This window comes from Vipera ursinii, assembly GCF_947247035.1.
Source record: "Vipera ursinii genome assembly, chromosome: 1".
Classification (NCBI taxonomy): domain Eukaryota; kingdom Metazoa; phylum Chordata; class Lepidosauria; order Squamata; family Viperidae; genus Vipera; species Vipera ursinii.
In genome coordinates this window covers 254519585-254537232 of record NC_139512.1, presented here as the reverse complement: position 1 = coordinate 254537232, position 17648 = coordinate 254519585, and the positions used below count along the sequence as shown (strand labels likewise).

Below are 17648 nucleotides of genomic sequence, written 5' to 3'. Positions count from 1 at the left end.
CGGTCGATCTGGATTCTTTCTGGCACTGGAAATGCTCAGAAGCTGAACCTCAGAAGGCTGCTAAGAGAATTAAGATCTTTGCAGCTAATATAAAAAGTGCTAGCAACTATTGAACTACTCCTCAGGGGATGCCCTGTTTGGTGCTCTCCCCATAATGTCTTAAGATTTACAATGAAACCAGTTAAAGAGATTATCAGGAGACTTGGTGTGGATCCTGTCAATATACTGATGATGTCCAGTTGTAAATTGCCACCTCAGGCTCATCTAGAGATGCTGTTGAAATGTTGTTGCGTCTGGAGGGTGTTGAGGTCTGGATTGGATAAAACAGCCTGAAATTTAACCTAAGCAAGGTGGAGCTGCTGTTTCATTGCCATTGTATGTTGGCTCCAGAGTGGTATTTTAAGAGGATGGTAATGCCCTTAAGAAGCAGCTGTGTATGACTTAGGGCAGGGCTCTTCAAACTTGGCCCTTTTATGACTTGTGGACTTCAATTCCCAGAATTCCTCAGCCAGCGTGCCTGGCTGAGGAATTCTGGGAGTTGAAGTCCACAAGTCATAAAAGGGCCAAGTTTGAAGACCCCTGACTTAGGGACTTCTCCTAAACATACAGCTATTGGTACAGTGCAGATTTATAGTGGACAGGGAATGTGCAAGCCAGATTTTTGCTCTTTAGCAAATCATTAAGAAATGTATGAATATGAAAAAATACATTAGCCCATTTGTTGATTCATTGAAAACATATGATAACATGAATAGACTTGAATAATGGAACATTTTTTGCAATATGTAATTGAAATTTACTATACATCTGAATTGGATCACAGACAAATATGGAACTAAAGCATGAGTAATGAAATGAAAGAAGTCATGAGAATAAATAGAAAGAGGTAAGATTGGCCACAACCCTGTATACCTTTACAATGCCCTTGAAACTTGGATGTGCCATTGGGTTTGGATATCCCAAGGAATTGTGGAACTTTTTAAAAAGTTACATTGTTCATACTTAGAGTGCACTCTTCTTGCATATTTAAATATAGCTTTTAATTCTTTAAATTGTTTCTCATGGAAGAAAACTATGATTTTTCTTTTGTTTTAGTTGTGTATGCCAACCAGCGTCACATGCAAGTGAGATGGGTGGCGATATAAATTTAATACGTTGTTGTTAGTTGCGAAGTCATGTCCGACATCGCAACCCCATGGACAACATTCCTCCAGGCCTTCCTGTCCTCTACCATCTTCTGAAGTCCATTAGCTCACGCCTACTGCTTCAGTGACTCCATCCAGCCACCTCGTTCTCTGTCGTCCCCTTCTTCTGTTGCCCTCAATCTTTCTCAGCATTAGGCTCTTCTCCAGTGAATCCTTCCTTCTCATTAGGTGGCCAAAGTATTTGAGTTTCAACTTCAGGATCTGGCCTTCTAAAGAGCAGTCAGAGTTGATCTCCTCTAGGACTGATCAGTTTGATCGCCTTGCAGTCCAAGGGACTCGCAGAAGTCTTCTCCAGCACCATAGTTCAAAGGCCTCAATTCTTTGGCACTCAGCCTTTCTTATAGTCCAACTTTCACAGCCATACATTACAACTGGGAAAACCAAATTTAATAGGTAGGTAGGTAAAAAATAAATGGAATGCTCATAGCAAATGATTTGATGTTGAGTCGAGAGACAGGGAAGTGATTTGTCTTCTGTTATTTATACATAAGTGACTAGAAAATGTGTGCAATGTTTGGAGCCATGAATGTGTGTGTATTTTTGTAAGCAGATGATACGATGTTATGGCTGAGAATTCAAATGATTTGCAGCAAATGTTAAATTATATGAAGCAACAAGGGGTGTGTATCTCAAAATTAATGTGCCAAAGCCCAAGGCAGTCATATTTGACAAGGAAAATGGAATTAATAATTGCAAAAAAATAGATTCGAAAAAGCTAGTATATGAATTTGTGAACTTTAAATATTTACAAAAAATAGGGAAACAGGTGGAGAAATCTTAAATTGTGTAAATATTAGGAGAAAAGTACTATATATAGTGTCTGATCTTTTACATGGGGTACATGTTTTTTTGAGAAAATATGAAAATGGCTGTGTATAAGAATGTACTTTTGATCACTTTCTTATATCAAAGTAATAATTGGATATGTCAAGAAAAACAAAAGTAAGTTGGATGCTGTGGGAGCTGCATGCTGAAAAAAAATAAATAGTTGTATAAAATGAGAATTTTTATTGGACCTAGGATTGATATGTGACACTCTCCAAGAATTGTCAGATTTAAGTTTGGATCTACAGGACCGCAACATTGACTTGTATAAGGCAAATAAGAAAATAAAAATACTGGTACAAGTTTTTGAAGAAAGAAGGCAGAACTTTGGGCCCTATTATAAATGTGCTGTTGTTGCTGCAAGTGATCTTCACTTTTGTAGAGTTTTACTTCACAAAAGAGATTCAAAAAAGGATCCTCCCATTGACCCAAGTATATTTTATACAAAATTGAAAGAGTCAATTGAAAAAAGATTACTTGATAGCAAAGACGATGAGTTGGCGTATTGGCCTGAAGATGTTAATACTCAACTGACATTTGGAGAAGTGGAAATTAGAAACTTATCAATCAGACTGCAACTAAATGAAAGAGAAATGATTCGTGGATTCCGTGAATATATTCTCAAAAAGACATATCCAGAAAAACTGTTGCATTTGATACGGACTCTGAATACCATTCCTATTTCTTTCAAGTGAATGTGAACATGGGTTTTCACAGATGAATTTAATTGCCACCCCAACAAGAGCTCTGTTAAAGAGTAAGACAATTTCAGCACTTTTGTTCATCAAACTTGTCGGACCACCTCTGAGACTTTTCAATCCTTCAAAGTACGTCGATCTGTGGTTACTCAGAGAACGACATTCGGCCATAGATACTAAGAGCAAGGAAAGGAGTCAAGAAGATTTGCCAGAGGAGAATTGGACAAAAGTTTGGAATTTTCTATGAACATTTGCCTTAAATACAATCAATTAAATGTATGTTAAGAATTGAATATATAATTGTTTAATTATATAAATAAATATATAAATAAAATTATATAAATAAAATATTAACAAGATGAGAGTTCTGGCACCTTTTTTTTTTAGAAAAAAAGCCCTGCATAGAGTCAAGAATTAATGGGTACTGAGTGAGTACAGATTTGATACAAAATGAATAACCAATAAGGAACAAAGTATGTTAAGATAGTTGGTCGTAGAGAGAGAATGAATGAGGGTTGAATAGTAAGACAAATACATGAAGGTTGTATGGATCAAGAGGATAAAAAATATTATTTTAGACAAAAACAAAAGAAAGAACAGAATTTGGTTTCCATAGTGGTAACCAATTGTGAAATGGTGATTTAGGAAATCCTTTGTGAAAGGAATCCGTGAGAAGAAGAACATGCTAGTTGACTGATATGGAGGATACAGCTGCAGCAAACATAACAGGAAGCACTGCAAGAGTCATAAAGGCAGAGACAAGAAGTCAAGACCGATTTCACACAGAGACAAAATGAGCTCTTAAGGTTCTCCTCTTCAGCTGGTACAAAAGGAAAAAAAAAACTTTTAATGGTGCTGGCTTCCTGTTTTTAATTGATTGCTTTGTAGATAATGAAGATGAGTTCACTATCACTTTTCATTCTGCATGTAATTGGTAAGAAAGCATTTTCAATCGATATATTTTTTAGTCCCCCTATTTTTCATTAGAGAACATATTTTTAAATTTTGATCTGTGTTCCATGTAGAGAATTCATTTTTAGTCACTACTAAGAGATGAAACTTGCTTACTCAATTACCCTTTTTCATTGCGGTTGGCTTTTGCTAGATATTAATTTCTTCCACTCCATCTCATCACCTCAGTCTCTAATCAAACAGATATGGTCAGGGGAAATCCTTTTCAATGTGGGTCACTTTGCCATTCCATCTACTACCCCCACCATTGCAGCCGGAGCTATTAAATATATAATAAGTAGAAAAAGAACAATAGGATATGGATGAGATTGACAACGCTCTGCCATCTGTTTGTAGTTGGAAGAAGAAAAAGGATGGAAACTCCAGCAGTTACAAAAGGGGAGCATAAGATGCTGTTTTGATTGTCACTGATCTTATTATATTAAGATTGTTTCTGCATTCATTATTCAGGATTTAGTTTTCATCTCCAAGAGCCCCTTGGACTGTTTGGGACTAAATTAATTCCCCCACTCTGCTGTATCATTTGAACGCACACAGGAAGTTGGCTTCCCTTCCTTCTTTCAAGGCTAATAGAGTCGCTTGACAGTGAGATGGGTGGCATATAAATTGAATAGATAATAATACGGGGTCCTGGATTTTCTTTTTAGGATGAAAATGACACAGAAAATATTGGAGGTTGATAAGACCACCTCCATCTATCTGCTATGGTATGAAACTAATCAGGATAGTGTAGATTTTCAAATTTTCTGTTCATTTCTTTAGTAAAAATGCAGGAAATAACGATCTCTTAGGCTGCTTTGCAGCAGTTGGAAGGACTTAGAAAATGGCTGACTGGATCTTTGGTGATTATGTGCTCATAAGTGATTTCACTTTCCTGGAAACAGTCCAGGAACCAGTCTCATCACTAGCAGAGACAATGTAGGTAGACTTTCCTGAACAATAATCACTGGAAAATGTATATGCGATTTTGGCCAGACATATGCAACTCTGCACAATTGAGCAAAGACAAAAGCATGTAATCAGCAGATAGAAGAAAGAACAATAATCAGGAGTGGAGTTTTAAATATAACTAGTAGTAAATTTGTATCTGTAAACTGATAAGTGAGGCTTCAGAAAGTTGAATGGGGCAGCTGGATAGAGGTTACTTTAGTACACACATTTTATTTTCTTTATTTGTTTCATAAAACTTCATTAAGTTAACAATGAAAAGTAAAATAGCAAACAGAAAACTGAAGAGAAATTGGAAAGAAAAGGAAAAGAGGGGAACAAGTAGGGGTGCAGAAAAAGAAAAATAGGAAAAAAGTAACTTCTGACTTTCTTTGGATACTTGCATTGTAGAATCTGTAAGCCTTCCTTCTCAGTGCATGTGTCTTGCTGCTGTTATTTTACATAAAAACAGGATCCCATGTTTATTTTCAAGATATGCAGCAAATGCATATGCATATGCATTTTTATGCATCAAACCTAAAAGAAAAATATTTTGATTTCAATTGCACATTTATTCCAAGAATTGTCTGAATTAAGGTATATATCTGATTCCAATATTTTTAAACTTTTTTACATGTCCCTTAAAGTTGATAAAAAGTACCTTTAAATAGGTTACACTTCCAACATATGTTTGACACACCCTTATACATCTTTGATAATTTATCAAGTGTTAAATACCAAAGGTACGTCTTCTTATAAAAATTCTCTTTCATGTTATAATTCAGTATATATTTCTGTTCTTTATTCCACATATTTTCCCATTGATGAAGCATTACATTATATCAATTTTTGCCCATTTAGTCATACAATCTTTAACAAATCCATCTTTCATAATTCAGTTTCAGTAAAAATTTATACCTTATTAATAACATGCTCATCAATGGTACATATATCCAATTCAAAATTGGTTTTTCTTATTTGTAAAATCAAATTTCTGGTTCAATTTAAATCTTTCTGTCAACTGAGCATACCATTGAGAAATATAACCCTTCATTTAATTTGGTTCTCCTTTGGAAAAAGTCAATAAGTCTGCATAGGTCAGCCAAGTTTGTGTAACTATCATTACTTTTCTAAAAAGGGTTGACAACCATAGAAAAATTTTGGGAGTCAATCTTATTTTATGCCAGTTGCAAACTTTCAATATGACATGTCTAACAAAATGATTTTGAAAATCCATATTAATCTTAACTTTGTCTTACTGTTAACCTACATATTTTGAAGCTGTATAGCATGAGCAAAGGTTAGCAGAGTAGGTTATATACTAGGCTATGAAAATGATAAATCATTGGTATATATACAGTCTAGAATGGAATGCTAGCTATATTCTACTGATAAATATACTGAGAAAGCAAAAGTAAGTGTAGACATTTTTCCCATTTAATGCAGATAATAGCAAATAATATATCTAAGTCTTCTTCCTCTATTCACAATATAGGAATAGAGTATGCCAAGGTGCATGGATTATATGAATCTACAGTAATCTTCCTCAATCCAATTGCAATTTTAACACACAAAACAAAAATCCTAAGCATTTTAAAAAGACAACTATTGTAGACTGTGGTTAGCATATTTATTGGCCAATATTAAATGAAGCTTGTAGCTTGCAGTTTACAATGTAATGGCTGGAGTTGACATCAATAGGATCAGTTGTCCCTTTCAGCTGAGATGCTAAAGGGTGAATAGTCATGGAAACAGAACAAGCTTTTTTCCTCTATTTTCTAATGCCGCCAAATCATTAAGCAGTGTGGGAGAAGCAGCCTCTGCCACAACTGTTCAGTTGCTAAACAAAGAGGTTAATTCTTTGAGGTTCATTCTTTTTGGCATCTGTCAGCAACAATAAAATATTAGGTGCACACTCCCCCCACGCACTTCACATTTATGTTCAGGGTATCAGTGTACATAAAGTGATTCATGTGCTAACTTCCTACCTTTGACTGTTGATATCCTAGGACAGGGCTTTTCAACCTTTTCACCCATTGTACCACCCATTGTACCACCCATTGTACCATTGCAACATCCGAGTACCACCAGTCGCCTAGCAAGGTGTCAAAAACTTGATGACCAAAAAAAAGAAAAAGAAAAAAAAGTGATGAAGTACAGGTAGTCCTCAACTTAACAACAGTTCGCTTAGTGACTGTTCAAAGTTACAATGGCACTGAAAAAAGTGCCCTCCAAGCCACAGCCGAGCAAGTCACCTGCCTTACCGCCCAGCGGCACTCTTCCTCCTGTCCAAGGTTTTCATTGTTGTGAGAATTTCTGTTGAGGATTAGCAGCACGGGTGGGATGGGGGGTGTTTGGTTTTTTTGACCCCATCTGCTGGGTGGTTGCAGCAGGTTTTAGTCATTTCATATGACCCTGGGACAGTGTGACCATCGTAAATATGAATCAGTTGCCAAGCATCTGAATGTAAATGACAAGGCCCTGGAGATGCTGCAACATTCCAGCTGATCGGCGCTTCTTCTGGGCTCAGCAGAGGATCAGCACCGAGTTCCAGCTGGAGCCTGGCACTGATCCTGGCGCTTCCGCTGAGCCCTGACAACCCCAAAGAAGCGCTGATCCTGGCGCTTCTGCTGAGCCCTGACAGCCCTGCAGCTCCACCCATCTCTCGCTCAGGCTTGTGCAGTGCTGCCATTCCCCTCCCACGCTACCACTTTTCTAGGATGTTCGCGTACCACCTGTCATGTGCCAATGTACCACAGGTGGTACCCGTACCACTGGTTGAAAAGCCCTGTCCTAAGAGAACCCACTGGTATAGTTGGTACTCAGTTGCTGCTAAAGAACAACTAGTGGGAGAATTAATCAGATAGATTTCTACAGAGATTAATGGGTAATACATAAAAAGGCAAGGCAAGGTAGGAAGTAGAGTTCTGCAGAGGCTACTTGGATTTCTTTTCACCAGAATGAATATTGAGAAAATAGCCTGCCTCATCACATACGAGAGCCAGTTTGGTACAGCGGGTAAAGCATTAGGTTAGAAACCAGGAGACAGTGAGTTCTAGTTCTACCTTGGGAACAAAACCAGCTGATTGACCTTGGGCCGCCCACTCTTAGCTCTAGGAAGGAGACGACGGCAAGCCCTGAAAAACCTTGCCAAGAAAACTAGAAGGACTATCCAGGAAGTCACAGCAGTCAAAAACTGATCTGAAGACACTTTTTTTTTAAAAAATGCACATGGTCCAAGGAGTAGTCCTTCCTGCAGTTTGATCTCAGAAAAACAGAAGTTGTTCTTTCTCAAAAAAGTACAGTATGGTAAATAGATTAAATTGTTGTTGATTTTCATCAGAGTGATAGAAACTCTGGAAGACAGGCCATTAGGAGAAATGAAACATACCCCCAAACATAAAAATCAATGGATGAATTGCAAGAAAGGTGAATAAATCAGGGAGGAGGATCACAAAGGAAACCTTATCTTTAAACAAAATAAAACATTGAAATTCAGAGCATATATTCTGGAAGAAAGGGATGAGATGAATGGCAAACTAATGGATAAGCAAACTAGTGGAAAAAGACTGAGTAAGAATGGGATTGAGAATTATAAAAAAAGCTTGTCACCCTAAAAATTGAAATCAGTGAGGTTTTTTGTAGAAGGTAATCATATATCTTTGCTTTCTCTCAACTATCCAGACGATTGTGTTTGGAACCATCTGTAGCCTGATTATAAGAGTAACTCTGATTTGGGGCTAGACCAGACATGTCAAACACAAGGCCCGGGGGCCAGATCCGGCCCGCGAAGTGGTTTCATGCGGCCCCTGAAGCCATCCTGGAAACAGTGAGGGAACGGCCCCCACTGCCTTGGCCCTGGCCCAGAGACCCTCCTCCTGCCAGAGACCCTCAGATCTGTCCCACTCCTGCCCAGGCCCCCATAGGCACCCTTGATGCGAATGATGTAGAGCTGGCCACGCCCACCCAGTAGGCCATACGCACTCTAGCCACGCCCACCCAGTAGGCCACGCCCACCCTGGCCATTACCCACCCGGCCCCCTGAGGGCAACCGCAATGCTGATGTGGCTCTCAATGAAATTGAGTTTGACACCCCTGGGCTAGACTAATTGACTACTGCCTCTATTAGTGATGGCTTGGGTATTTGAATTCTACTTGGGAGAAAAACATTGCAGTTAAACTGGTAAATAAATTAAAACTTGACATAAACAGGTCCTGGAGTAAGCTTCTCTAAATTTGATTTTTGCCATTGCATCTGCTCATTTTCACACTTCGATGGGTTGCTGCTTGTACTAATTTGTGGCTTAGGGTTACAATGTGTGATTGCTTTATTTCATGCAGAACTATCAACTTAAGCCTACTATAAAACCACAGAATTGGCAGAAATAAATTGAGCCAAAGCAGGATTAGTTGTGAGGTCTACTGCTTCAGCATTCACCTACTTATTTGACAGTCACACCATCTTTTCACAAATCTGTCATTTTACAAATAAATAAATAAATTACCATTTATAATTTACCAGTAAATTGTCCCTTATAGAAACTAATACGCTTGCAGTATAAATAGTCCATGTAGAGTAGTCCCACTTGGAGTATACAAAGTTGGGGAATATTGTTATGTATGCATGTAATAGGTCAAACACATGGATAATTTTGTTTTTTAGGACTAAAATTCAGATAATGCTCTCTGTAGAAGGAATGATTATTTTATATATGATTATTTTATTGTGTCTGCATTTAGGGGAAAAATGAAAGGCAATAAAATACTTGATATTTTTGCTCAACATTTGTTGTTTGAAATGAATAGATGAGTATGTTAATCTACTACAAGTAGAAGTCAGATTCGTCAGCAAGCTAAATTATACAGTTAACATCTTTGACATTTCTATAAATATAAAAAGCTTGGATTTGAAATTGTAAGGTCTTGAACAGAAAGGCTTGCATCATCTTAGAAGTTACTTTAGCTTTGGACAATTGCCCTCTCCCCCCAAATGAAAGGATTCTACATTTATAATTGAATGAGTGTAGTTAAAAATAATCTTTGGTGGTTAGAAAGTTGTTAACATGACAGCTATATTTATGTTACAAGCATATGGACAAAACCTATAATCATAGCTATAAGTTTCTATAAAACTTTATGGCTTTGCTTTTAACTAAAAATTCCAAAAGCAGGATATTTTTGGCAAACTTGCTTCATTTCTTCTGCAGCAGTATTTACTTTAAAAAACACACTTCAAATTTTTATTTCTTTATATTGATTTTGATTCTCATGTTTAAGAATTGGGTTGGTATTTAGCATGGAAGAAGTAAATACTGGTTACCAGAAACAATTTATGAGTCTTCCAAGATTTTTTCTGTATTTTCTAAAACATACATTTTATTAATTGATTAAATTAATATGGGAGTATTAATTATGCATCATAGCAAACTTTGTTTTCACACAAGATATGTGAGAAGATTAGGGGGAATTTGAGTGATATGTATTTTTGACATTTCAGGAAATAGAGTAGAGTATGAAGCAATCTATTTGTTGTATATCTGCAATTCTTTTTTAGCATCTCTTCTAGCTTCTGTTTGCTATGGATATAGTGCAGTGTTTCTCAACTTTAAGATGTGTGGACTTCAACTCCCGTAATTCCCCAGCCAGGTATGCTGGATAAGGAATTTGGGGAATTGAAGTTCACACATCTTACAGTTGTCAAGGTTGAGAAACACTGGGATAGAGTGTGTGGTTTCTAAATAGGAACTTTATATATGAACTCTGAGGTAATTAAAACCAAGCATTGCTTTTATTCAAATTTCGATAAGGAAATCACAATTTCAACTTTTAAAAAACAGGTCTGATAGAACATCAGTCTTTGGAACGGTGTTTTGAGCTGACTCAGGAATTCTGGGAGTTGAAGTCCACGAATCATAAAAGAGCCAAGGTTGCCTACCCCTGCCCTAGAGTCATGCTTTCTGCTAGATGTGCAAGTGGAGGCCATGGTTTGGAGGGCCTTTCCCTTGCTCTGAGTGGTGCACCAGCTGCATCCCTACCTAGAGTGGAAACACCTAGCTACAATGACTTAGCACCTCTTGATTGGGCTACCTTTGAAGACCCACCTGGAAAGAGGGGCTACCTTTGAAGACCACCTGGAAAGAGCATTTGATTCAAAAGACAGCATCCAATTCATTGGCCAGAGCTCACAGCTTTGAGTAGGCTCTTTATTGAGTGTACAGTAATTCAAAGTGCAGGTTTTAAGTTATAAAGCCCTATATTGCTTGACAATAAGATGTTTTCAGGATCACTTGTTCCAGCCAGAAGTTGACCCACCCAAGATTACCTACTCAGGATAAACTGTTTGTGGTTCTCATTTCATGAAGTGAGAAAGTATGAGGCAAAAATCCCCCCCCCTTGCTTTCCAGTTTAACAACATTAGTGGTGCACTAGTTTTTTTAGATGTAGCACTAGTGCTGCGAAATAACATTGGTCTAGATTTGAAATTTGATTCTTTGGTAATGGTTTTTCAGAAACTTGTGAAAACGTATTTTTTCTAAGGGGAAGTTTGTCACTATTGTGTTAATATTTTGTTTTATCACATATATATTTTGTCATTGTTGGAGGTAGATGGGTTTCTTTGGCATTATTAACCTGACAACTATAATTTTTCATTATATATTTATTATTCTTGAAAGCCACCAAGAGTCTTGAAGGATTTGGTAATTCAATCCACCGATAAAATGAATAAACAAGTACAGACACACACAATGTATTTATATACCTCTACCTGTTTAATGTGAATATTCATGCTTTATTTGCTCATGTTGCTCACACTGGTTGCACAAATCCAAAAGTGGTGAAGTGAGTCTTGTTTTAATGAAATTATATAAACTGAATGAGCCAGCACAGCATTTTTGTGTGTGACATTTGCTGGTGGGCTGCAAGCCAGTTAGCTAGCTAACCAGTGGGGAAAATGTAAAAAGTGGAAAGAGAGATGCAGTAGAGGTGGACCTGACGAGAAGAGTGGTTCTATCAGTCATTGATCAAGTGGCATCCCTGGAAATAAAATAATTATCTATCAAACTATTACTTTTTCATTCCCTTATCTAGTTTAGAACAAAAAGGCAGAAGAAAGATCAGAGCTGAGGAGCAAAAGATGTTTTATGCAAATGCTCACGTGGCAGTATTTGGGAACAGAATAAATTCAGTGAAGACTGAGTGCCCTGGTAATATGCAAAACCAGGAATGGAATTGCCAAGCAGGCAACTACACAGTTAACCCTCCCATTAGGAATAGCTGGCTAGCAGTAATACTGCAGCGGCACACACAGTGTCATTTTGCCATCAGTCAAGCAAAGCAGAGTGAATTTGGGATAGCATCCAAGGTCTTGGGTAGAGAGTGATGAAGAGAGCCAAAGATGATATAATGGTGGAACAGGGCCTTACTCAGCAGTTTAAATTAGAGTTTGACTAAACATTTAGAAACATTGAGCTGTAATTGTTATAAGTCAAATTAAAATTTACATCTGGAATAGAATGCAGTGAATTCCACTTCTGTTTGAATCTTTTTGGACTTTTTTTGAAGGTATGAAATTAACAACATAGACACTAGCAGTAGTTCCAACATTAGATCCCACAAATACAACTCTTATTGTCCCTGTAATTCAGAAATCAAGTTCAATAAGAAGAAATAAAATCTCAATATCCTCATTTTTAATTCAGGAGACTGATATGCTTCTGCATAAAAAGATGTTAACATGTTCTTTGTAATGTCATGATACAACACTTTAGTAGAATAATCAGTGGACTTCAAGATGTTGAAAATACATCATTTACACTGGTCTTGTTAGCTGCCAGCAGAAAATGCTACAGAATAAATCCTGTTTCTTCACCTTACTAGTGTCTAGATGTCTTAGGGTGGCAACCCTTAGAATGAAGCAAGTTAAAGCCTTTTAATACCCAGGAGTTTTTGTTCAATAATCTGCAGTGTGGAAGAGACCAATTTAAATCATTTCTGATTAGACCAGGGGTAGGCAACCTTGGCTCTTTTATTACTTGTGGACTTCAACACCCAGAATTCCTGAGTCAGCAAGGCTGGTTCAGGAATTTGGGTATTGATGTTTGTCTCATATTTTTAAAAAATGTAACTTAAAATGTAGCAAAATCATTTGGAATAGAGATTCCAGGATAGAATATAGTGAGTGACAATGTTGCTTATTCCTTGTTAATGAAAAAAGCCTGAGTATCAGAGCCAGATGCATCTTATCTCTGATAGGAAAATATGTAAAATAATATCTTATATCTGCAAAGTTATGACATTCTTGACAGTCAGCCACTAACCACAGCCAGCCAAATCTTTTTGGTGCTTCTGGCAGCCCACAAAAATACAAATTGGGTCAAAATTGACATTTGGGGAATATAGAGTCCCCACCCACATTTTCCAGGATGTGCTTGGTACCCCATAACCTTTATGCCAGCAAAGTTCTGGTAAGCCTTCATTACATCATTTTCCTCTTTATACCCAGGCAGGCAATGGTAGATGGCTTGGTCAATGAAATCATTGTTTGTGGGGGAATAAATATATGCCACCACAGCAATATTTCTTCTTGAAAATTTAAGGCTTTTAGGATACTCTCTCTGTCTCTGTCTCTCTCTCTCACACACACATACACACACACACAGAGCTATATGAAGACAAGATAGGGGCTCTAGTACTGCTTAATGAAATAGGTTGACATTTATCTTGGTTTATTGGACCAACACTCTTTGCATTATACAGTACAGTGCCAAACAAAATATCCCCTAGTTGGAAGGCGGAAACTCTGTTAAAAATTCAAAATAAAACTCTCTGCCAGCTTATAGAAAACACATTATAGAATTTGCCTGGATTTAAAATAAATCAAATAAAAAACTCTTGTTTTCCCATGAAAGTCACATTAATTAAGATTATAAGGAAGACCAGTAAGAAAATACACATCATGTTGTTATGACAAAAATATTGCAGCTTACATAGTTGTGTTTGATATTGGAATACAACTATGGTATATGAGGGTGGAATTTGCACCATGACACATCTTGTGCTTATTATCATTTTTGCATCTTCATGGCACATTGTTAATGCTGCTAAATTGAAGATTCAGTAAACTTGTCTTTTTGACAAGATCAAAATGTACTTTTTGGAATGAATTTTATATATTATTTCATACAGTGTTTACATAGAAGTAATTTATACAGTTCTTATATACTGTAAAATTTATGTGGGATTGAAGTTTACTTTGGTTAACTAAAAATCTATGAAAAAGTAGCTGTCCTTTTTCAAATTTTGTTTTATGAGTAGTTTTCCTAGAACTCTTATCAGAATGATTTTGTCAGCAAAATCAAGTAGAAAATAAATGCTGATGTTTTAAATGTGTTGTCTCATAGTATCTTCTCCTGGGATACGATGCAGAAATCTTTTCCTCAAGTGCAAATAAACATACAACTAAACTTATCTTGGCTCATGTGAATAAGCTTTAAAAACACTTTTAAAATGGCTTTTATTTTTAAATTGAGTAAAACAAAGTAACTCAATTGTTTCAGTATAACTCATAATAGTTCAGCATAATCTTTCTTTTAACAGGCTATTACATCTGTACTTTGCTGCATAGCCATTTTCTCTGGGCAAACTTTCTGTTTCACTAAGTACGGTGAAGAATTCGTTTTCATGAGTAGGAAATCATCCTCCCCTGAATAATTGCCTATTAATTGAGAAAGAGAGAGCATTTACGATAAGAATAGAAGGAACTGCTGGAAACAAAGGCAAGATAAATTGACAATAGATCCTGCAATAGGTTTAATATTTAACTATTTTGCCTACAGTAAGACAATCCTGGCTGCTGAAAATTGGAAGATTAGCCTAAATACCCCTCTCTCTTCCTAGTGAGTTTTGATTCTTCTTGGAAACTTACACAGGTTTTCTTTTTGCCTCTGCTGTTTTTTTTCTGTTTTATTGTGTATCAGTCCAGGTTTTTTTCACTGTATTTCTATCCTGTTTACTCTCTTTTGCTATTTATGCAGAAATGAACACCAGTTTGGTCTAGTGGTTAAGGCACCAGGCTAGAAAACAAGAAACTGAAATTCAAGTCCGTCCTTAGCCATAAAAGCTAGCAGGGTGACCTTGGGCCAGTCATTCTTTCACATCCAATTCACCTCACAGGGTTGTTGTTCTAGGAGAAATAGGAGGAGGAACAATGGGCCCTATCCTACTAAACGAGTTTCAATGTGGAGAAAAGCAAAGTTTTAATTTAGGCAGGAAAAATCAAAGGTACAAGTACAGATTAGGCGAGACCTGGCTTAAAAACAGCAACTGTGAGAGGGACCTTGGAGTCCTAGTGGATGGTCACTTGACTATGAGCCAGCAGTGTGCAGCAGCAGACAAAAAAGTTAATACAATCCTGGGTTGTATAAACAGAGGCATAGAATCAAGATCATGTGAAGTATTAGTACCGCTTTATAAAACCCTAGTAAGACCACACCTCGAATACTGCCACCAATTTTGGTCATCATATCACAAAAAAGATGTTGCGAGTTTGGAAAAAATTCAGAGAAGAGCAACTACGATGAGTAAAGACCTGGAGACTAAAACATATGAAGAACAGCTACAGAGCTTGGGTTTGGCTTGTCTAAAGAAAAGAAGACATGGGGGAGAGATTATTATAGTATCACAGCATTTGAAGGGCTGCCACTAAGAAGAGGGGGGGTCACGTTATTCACCAAAGCACCAGAGGGCAGGACAAGAAATAATGGGTGGAAACTGATCAAAGAGAGAAGAAACGTGGAATTAAGGAGAAACTTCCTGACAGCGAGGACAATTAACCAATGGAACAGCTTGCTTCCAGAAATCTTGGGCACTCCATCACTGGAGATTTTTAAGAAGAGGCTAGAGAGTCATTTGTCTGAGATGGTATAGGTCCTCCTGCTTGAGCAGGGGGCTGGACTAGAAGACCTCCAAGGTCCCTTCCAGTGTATTCTATTCTATTCTAAATATGTTTGCCATCTTGAGTTATTTGTAAAAATGATAAAGGCAGGATATAAATGACCAAATAAAATTAAAAATGGGGGGGAGTAAATGGATGAATAGATGGATTTGCTTGATTTGTTGTAAGAGAATAGTTGGCCTATGCAAATGAGAGAACTAATAGATCTTATAAAATGTCACCTTACTTTACAATACTTAAACTGATTATACTTAATCAGTTGTTATTAAAATGTTTGTTGTTGCTTGGTCCCTGCTTTTATTTTATTTATTTGATGTTTTTTCTCTTTTGGCAGAAATAGAGATGTATGTGTGTATGTTTAAATCCACACATCACAAATCTGGTTGTATGAACATACATCCAGTTGAGGAAAAGTTTTTGCAATTGATTTCAGTTAGCCACTCTGGATTAACACAGAATTTTTGTCTGTATTAATTTATTTTCTTCTCACTCTTGTAAGATGTGGAGAAATAGACTTCAGGGTCTTCTTCTCATCTTCTGTTAACTTCTGTTACCTTTCTGTTAACTCTACACATTATAATAATTCTGCAAAATTCTAATTCTTATTTACATATTGCCAGGCACTGGCCCAGAACTGCTTAGCTTCAGTTCAAATTCAGAGTCTGAATCCATTTATCTCCCCTTTTTCTTTCCTACTTCAACCAAATACATTGAAAATTGTTCAGCTCAGATTTGACAATTTACCTCAAAGCAATAATCAACCAGGGCTTCTCATGCGGTGAGTGCATGTGTCCTTTGATGAATGAGTAGGCTTGTGGTGGAAGGACACTGTGCCTCGTCATTCCTCTGGCTTTGATTTTCACACTGGCACTCAGAATGGAAACGGACTGAGCTCTGGAGGAGGAGAAGCAAATGGCTTTTTTCCTTCCTCAATGAGCTCATTGAGGCATTTAAAAAGCCTACTAAGCAGCCTGCATTGAAAGGTTATCAGTCAAATTGCACTGCTCTCCTACGAGTCCTTACAATCCATTCATGTAAAAGTTCACTAAATTGAATACAGTAATTATCCATGCAATATTTATGAAACACTGATGTATTGCAAACATTTATGCACAGATATATGTCTTTTTTTTCTACTGTGATTTTTTTCTTTAATCAAATTTAAACTTCTAGAGATCTTCTAGAAAAGGCTTAGCATCTCCTGCTCTTTTTTAATCACTTGGTCAGAAGGGTACTTAATTTTTCTCTCTGCATTCAGTTTTGGCCTGATGTAGCTTTAGCTGTAGCTTTTTTTTTAACTATTTTTTTAAAAAAATATTTTTCTTTCTGTGTGGCTAAGTTATCTGTGGTTTTAACTGAATGCTCAGTCTAATCTGACTTTATTGAATATGTCTGTGTATGTAGTTTTACTGCAGATAAGATTTGAAATGGTACATTAACTTGCTGGGAAAGGCGGTATGATCATCTTCCTCAATCCACATACTGTAAGTTCCTAAAATTCAAAAAGAATCTCTTGCTGTATGGAATTTCTCAAATACTCCTGCTAAAAACAAGATATGAATTTATGGGACCTGACAGCTGCCCGTGAAGTCTAGTATGTGATGAATCAACAGCTGTGAGTTCTTCTGAACTGCTGTTTCAGCCATAGAAATGAGCAGTTAAATTACTTGGTATCAGAATTGTTGGATATTCTCCAAAACCCAAGCACTTTGTCTCCCCGTAGGCAAATGTGCAGTCTTTATTGTTGGTTTCTTCTATGCTACCATAGTTTACCATTTCTCCTCCCTCCTTAGTGCATTCATAATTTCCTCTACATGTAAACGTAACGTTGAATGCAATTTAGTAATATATTTAACCTGCTAATAAAAGCATCAAGGCAGTTCCTGCATTTAGAAAGGCAGAGCAAAGTTTTTTAAATAGCAGAAATTCTGCAACTTGAAAAAACATTTTGATAGATAATAAATTGGTCTTGAATTGGATATGTTTGAGTGGGAGCTGTATTATGTTGAGAAATGCAGGTTTCGATCGTAACAGGAAAAGACTTGCAGAGAAAGTGGTCTTTATGAT

The 17648-nt window shown here is 36.9% G+C and overlaps 1 protein-coding gene across 7 annotated transcripts in view; it reads left to right on the top strand.

Moving 5' to 3' along the window:
• Window positions 1-17648, top strand: part of FYN (FYN proto-oncogene, Src family tyrosine kinase) — a 108689-nt gene that overhangs the window by 23234 nt on the left and 67807 nt on the right. The gene's annotated exons all lie outside the window — the stretch shown is intronic.